The 6,611-nt window shown below is 32.4% G+C and overlaps 1 long non-coding RNA gene across 1 annotated transcript; it reads left to right on the top strand.

Moving 5' to 3' along the window:
* The first annotated feature begins 920 nt into the window (after positions 1-920).
* On the top strand, positions 921-4,898 carry LOC127720564 (uncharacterized). Its single transcript, XR_007990862.1, has 2 exons — positions 921-2,256; positions 2,884-4,898. It is a non-coding gene; the product is annotated as an uncharacterized LOC127720564 (long non-coding RNA).
* The last annotated feature ends 1,713 nt before the right edge of the window (positions 4,899-6,611 follow it).

Here is a 6,611-nt window from a genome sequence, read left to right as displayed (position 1 = left end):
AAACTCCCGCACCCTAATGCGTCCTTCAGCTGGCCCCTAAACATATATACTTGTTCAGTGATAATGGACATCATACTAAACTAATTATACACAAGAAACTACAATTGAAAATCATACAAGAGTAACAAAGGCCAGAGGCTCCTGACTTGGGACAGGCACAAAATTGTGGCGGGGTTAAACATGTTTTTTTGAGATCTCAACTCTCCCCTTATACCTCTAGCCAATGTAGAAAAAAAAATCGCACAAAAATATGCACAGTGAAACTCAGTTTAAGAGTTGTCTGAGTTCGATGTCAGAATATGAAACAAAAGAAAATAAACAAAATGACAATAATACATAAATAACAACAGACTACTAGCAGTTACTGACATGCCAGCTCCAGACCTCAACTTTTTACATTTTCATATCTTTCTGGTTTTACTTTATAGTTGAGTTGCTGTCACACTGTGTTTACCGGAATGCCACATGTTCTTCAATCCTTAAGAAAACCATCAACAATTTCAAAACTAGATATATTTTACAGAGAAGTTATTTCACTTCTTAACACAGGCATCTTGGAATCAAGGTTTTTGATATTATTTCACTTCCTACCACAGGCAACTTGGAATCAAGGTTTTTGTTATTATTTCAGTTGTAAAAATTATTTTCAGTGACTGACATGAAAAACATGACAACGTTATGTATCAGTTAGCATTGGATACTTGTGTATACGTATGACGAAGTTAAGCCGCGCTCTGTGTTTGGGGTTCACAGATACTATACCTCCCTTTTAGGTATAGGAACGTCCCCCGTCATACGTATCAAGTATCCATTCTTACTGGTACGTTAAACTGAGAGTGAGGTGGCTCAGTTTGACTGATGTGCGATGGCTCAGTCAAAATATTTTTTGCACCAACTGAGAGTGAGGTGGCTCAAGTCTGCATGTGAAGCTCTGTAACATGCTTTTAAGGGAAAACTGAGAGCGAGGTGGCTCAGTCTGCATGTGAAGCTCTGTAACATGCTTTTAATTGTAAAAAGTATTTTATTTGTTTTTATCCAAATTTTAATTTGGGATATTTTACTGTTTATCCAAATTTTAATTGGGGATATTTTATTGTTTTTACTGGAACAAACTGAGAGTGAGGTGGCTCAGTCTGCATGTGAAGCTCTGTAACATGCTTTTAATTGTATATTTTATTTGTTTTTATCCAAATTTTAATTGGGGATATTTTACTGTTTTTATCCAAATTTTAATTGGGGATATTTTATTGTTTTTACTAGAACAAACTGAGAGTGAGGTGGCTCAGCCTGCATGTGAAGCTCTGTAACATGCTTTTAATTGTATATTTTATTTGTTTTTATCCAAATTTTAATTGGGGATATTTTACTGTTTTTATCCAAATTTTAATTGGGGATATTTTATTGTTTTTACTGGAACAAACTGAGAGTGAGGTGGCTCAGCCTGCATGTGAAGCTCTGTAACATGCTTTTAATTGTAAAGTATTTTATTTGTTTTTATCCAAATTTTAATTGGGGATATTTTACTGTTTTTATCCAAATTTTAATTGGGGATATTTTATTGTTTTTACTGGAACAAACTGAGAGTGAGGTGGCTCAGCCTGCATGTGAAGCTCTGTAACATGCTTTTAATTGTATATTATTATTTGTTTTTATCCAAATTTTAATTGGGGATATTTTACTGTTTTTATCCAAATTTTAGTTGGGGATATTTTATTGTTTTTACTGGAACAAACTGAGAGTGAGGTGGCTCAGCCTGCATGTGAAGCTCTGTAACATGCTTTTAATTGTAAAAAGTATTTTATTTGTTTTTATCCAAATTTTAATTGGGGATATTTTACTGTTTTTATCCAAATTTTAATTGGGGATATTTTACTGTTTTTACTGAAACAAACTGAGAGTGAGGTGGCTCAGCCTGCATGTGAAGCTCTGTAACATGCTTTTAATTGTAAAAAGTATTTTATTTGTTTTTATCCAAATTTTAATTTGGGGATATTTTACTGTTTTTATCCAAATTTTAATTGGGGATATTTTACTGTTTTTATCCAAATTTTAATTGGGGATATTTTATTGTTTTTACTGGAACAAACTGAGAATGAGGTGGCTCAGCCTGCATGTGAAGCTCTGTAACATGCTTTTAAGGGGAAAAAGTATTTTATTTGTTTTTATCCAAATTTTAATTGGGGATATTTTACTGTTTTTATCCAAATTTTAATTGGGGATATTTTATTGTTTTTACTGGAACAAACTGAGAGTGAGGTGGCTCAGTCTGCATGTGAAGCTCTGTAACATGCTTTTAAGGGGGAAAATGAGAGCAAGGTGGCTCAGTCTGCATGTGAAGCTCTGTAACATGCTTTTAATTGTAAAAAGTTTTTTATTTGTTTTTATCCAAATTTTAATTGGGGATATTTTATTGTTTTTACTGGAACAAACTGAGAGTGAGGTGGCTCAGCCTGCATGTGAAGCTCTGTAACATGCTTTTAAGGGGAAAAAAGTATTTTATTTGTTTTTATCCAAATTTTAATTGGGAATATTTTACTGTTTTTATCCAAATTTTAATTGGGGATATTTTATTGTTTTTACTGGAACAAACTGAGAGTGAGGTGGCTCAGTCTGCATGTGAAGCTCTGTAACATGCTTTTAAGGGAAAAAAGTATTTTATTTGTTTTTATCCAAATTTTAATTGGGGATATTTTATTGTTTTTACTGGAACAAACTGAGAGTGAGGTGGCTCAGCCTGCATGTGAAGCTCTGTAACATGCTTTTAAGGGGAAAAAAGTATTTTATTTGTTTTTATCCAAATTTAATTGGGGATATTTTACTGTTTTTATCCAAATTTTAATTGGGGATATTTTATTGTTTTTACTAGAACAAACTGAGAGTGAGGTGGCTCAGCCTGCATGTGAAGCTCTGTAACATGCTTTTAAGGGGAAAAAAGTATTTTATTTGTTTTTATCCAAATTTTAATTGGGGATATTTTACTGTTTTTTTTTCCAAATTTTAATTGGGGATATTTTATTGTTTTTACTGGAACAAACTGAGAGTGAGGTGGCTCAGTCTGCATGTGAAGCTCTGTAACATGCTTTTAAGGGGAAAACGTATTTTATTTGTTTTTATCCAAATTTTAATTGGGGATATTTTACTGTTTTTATCCAAATTTTAATTGGGGATATTTTACTGTTTTTATCCAAATTTTAATTGGGGATATTTTATTGTTTTTACTGGAACAAACTGAGAGTGAGGTGGCTCAGTCTGCATGTGAAGCTCTGTAACATGCTTTTAAGGGGAAAAAAGTATTTTATTTGTTTTTATCCAAAGTTTAATTGGGGATATTTTACTGTTTTTATCCAAATTTTAATTGGGGATATTTTACTGTTTTTACTGGAACAAACTGAGAGTGAGGTGGCTCAGTCTGCATGTGAAGCTCTGTTACATGCTGCTTAGTGGAAAAAAGTATTTTATTTGTTTTTATCCAAATTTTAATTGGGGATTTTTTACTGTTTTATCCAAATTTTAATTGGGGATTTTTTACTGGAACAATCTGAGAGTGAGGTGGCTCAGTCTGCATGTGAAGCTCTGTAACATGCTTTTAAGGGGAAAAAAAGAATTTTATTTGTTTTTATCCAAATTTTAATTGGGAATATTTTACTGTGTTTATCCAAATTTTAATTGGGGATATTTTTCTGCATTTATCAAAATTTTAATCGGATATTTTACTGTTTTTATCTAAATTTTAATTAAGGATATTTTACTGTTTTTATCTAAATTTTAATTGGAGATATTTTACTGTTTTTATCCTAATTTATAAGTTGAGGCAGGTCATTTTATGATTATTTGGGAAATGAGGGACTTTTTATTTACATTATTTTATCCATTTGGGTGTGGGGGACAAAGGGAATATTTTACTTTTTAAGACCAAATTTTAATTTATACAGGAGACCTTTTTTTTTTTTATCTTTTTTTAGTTAAATGTTGAGCCCCCAAGTCAAATCAAAGACTTAAAAACTGGTACTCCAAAAGGAAAAGATAGGTGACCTACTGTGGGCATTTGTCTTGGTGAACTAGCACCTTAAAGTCCAGCTAACCCACAGGCTGGCTGGCTAGTACAAGCAGACAGGTATTTTTAATACCATTTGGCATTTTTAAACTTTGGCATTTTTCATTTGGCTTTTTGTTTTATGTGTTTTTGAACTATTTGGATTTATACCATTTGGCAATTTTCATTTATGTTTTTTTTTCATTTTTTTCAATATATTTTGTAATCAACACACCAAAAACACTTCAAAATTAAGAGTGGGATATATACTTTTTGGCCTCCATAATGTTTATCAATCAAAACAGCATTCTATTTTCAAATGTACATTACACAATTTGGCTTTCTGTAACGTTGGCTGTTAATCTTTTGTACGAATGCTATGATGACCATTATGTGTAGAAAATAAGACTACATTTCTAAAAGTGGCTCAGGTTCATATATTTATGTTTGATATCAATCAGTTCTAAATTTCCTTCACATTTCTAAAATTTTAAGATCTTCCATATCTGGTACATCTTATGATATCGTATTCATCTACTAACCCAATTTTCTCATAGGGACTTAACACGAAGCAGAAGGGGTATTAGGTGGTAGGTGGTTAAGGGTGTTATGATAGGGTGAAAGGGTGAGAAAGGGAGGGAGAAAAATAGAATGATGGAGAGGGTGATTGTATATGATTGTGAGTGGAATATATAGAGGGAGTTAATCTGTGAGAGAATGTGATTTCATAATAAGGGCAGGGTGTACTGGTCTGGAAGTATAGTTTCTGTTTTGTCTCATGTAGTTTCTGTTTTCTACATCAATCTGATAAGTTTAAATATTGAGAAATTGCTGTCGTCTAAAAGTTCACAGGTTAACAGCCTTTCTTGTTACTGTTTATGTGCTGCTTATATATAAATATTGTAGCACTTCTCAGTAGCTAGATAGAGTTGTGGCTTTTCATCAAATTAAGCAGCAGCTTCTGTACAGTTCATGTTGGAATGATACCAAGTGCTGTGTTTTTCTTCCAAGTTGAGAACATTTTTGATCTTCATGAACTAGTAATTACACATGATGAAGCTTTTTATGGCCCGCAACAAATATGGCCTCTCAACAAAGCTGTCGGGGCCATATAGTTTTACCCTTGTCTGTCATTCTATCATTCCATCTTTCCATCAATCCATCTTTCCATCATTCTGTCATTCCGTCATTCTGCAACAAACCATTATACGGGCTTTTTTTCTAAATGCCTTCAGATATTAGGCTGATTTTTGGTATGTGAGTTCACCATGATGAGTTTTAGATGAAGTTTTAGTTTCGTTCTGGTCCGCTAATTTTTGCCAAAATTACAGGCTTTGGACTTCGATAAATTGTTGAAAATCACAGTTATACAGACTTTTTTTTCTAAAGGCCTTCAGATATTGGGCTAATTTTTGGTATGTGAGTTAACCATAATGAGTTACAGATCAAGTTTATGTTTAGTTCCGCTTTGCTAATTTTCCCCCAAATTTTTTTTAAAGCCTGAAGATTTTGAGCAGAATTTTGATATGTGAGACTACCATCATTTTTGTGTTCACATGTGTTGTTGAAATTGCAGATTTTTCAACTTTTTGAGACAGGGCCATTCGTGTCGTTTCGACACATCTAGTCTTTTTTTGCAACATGTTTTTTTTATCAACACTACCAAAACACTTCAAAATTAAATATACACTTTTGACATTCATAATGATTATCAATTATTTTCAAATTTACATTAAATAATTAAATAACTTTAGTATAAGTAAATAGAAATGTATGAAATTTGAACACAAGGTTTATAACCACACAAGAAAGGTTGGGGTTGATTTAAGGGGTTGTGTTCCCAACAGTTTAGGGATTTAAGGAGGCAAAAAGGGGCCCAAAATAACATTTTTCTAGTTTCCAGACAATAACTTGTGGAACATTGTATGGATCTCTCTGAAATTATACCACGACTTTCCATTCCTCAAAAGGATGGTTAGGATTGGCTTTTGAGGGTTATAGCTTAAACCAATTAGGAATTAGGGGCAAAAAAAGGGGGAAAACAATGATTTCCTGTTTGACGGACTATTACTTATTTAAGTACATGAATGTAACGTTTGAATTACATCCCTTACACTAATTTTAAATCATGTATAACGAAATGTATTGTCTTGAGGTGATTTGCTGCCAATTTGTTTTTAGAAAAAAGTAAAATCACAAAAATACTAAACTCTGAGAAAAATTCAAAACGGAAAGTCCCTAATCAAATGGCAAAATCAAAAGCTCAAACACATGAAATGAATGAATAACAACTATTATATTCTGACTTGGTACAGGCACTTTCTTATGTAGAAAATGGTGGATTGAGCCTGCTTTTATAACTAGCTAAACCTCTCACTTGTATGACGGTCACATCAAATTCCATTATATTGACAACGATGTGTGAATAAATCAAACAGACATAACAGGTGAAAATGTCAAAAATACAGCCATCAAGAGAGAACTAACTGTTTTAAAAAAGAATTTTAGGATGTATTTAAATGGGTAATTATGGTTGCAAATTCTATTTGGAATTTTAAATTTTAAATTTTAGATTACA

The sequence above is a fragment of the Mytilus californianus genome, unplaced genomic scaffold (genome assembly GCF_021869535.1).
Source record: "Mytilus californianus isolate M0D057914Y unplaced genomic scaffold, xbMytCali1.0.p SCAF_11, whole genome shotgun sequence".
Lineage (NCBI taxonomy): Eukaryota > Metazoa > Mollusca > Bivalvia > Mytilida > Mytilidae > Mytilus > Mytilus californianus.
This window is presented reverse-complemented; position numbering and strand designations above follow the sequence as displayed.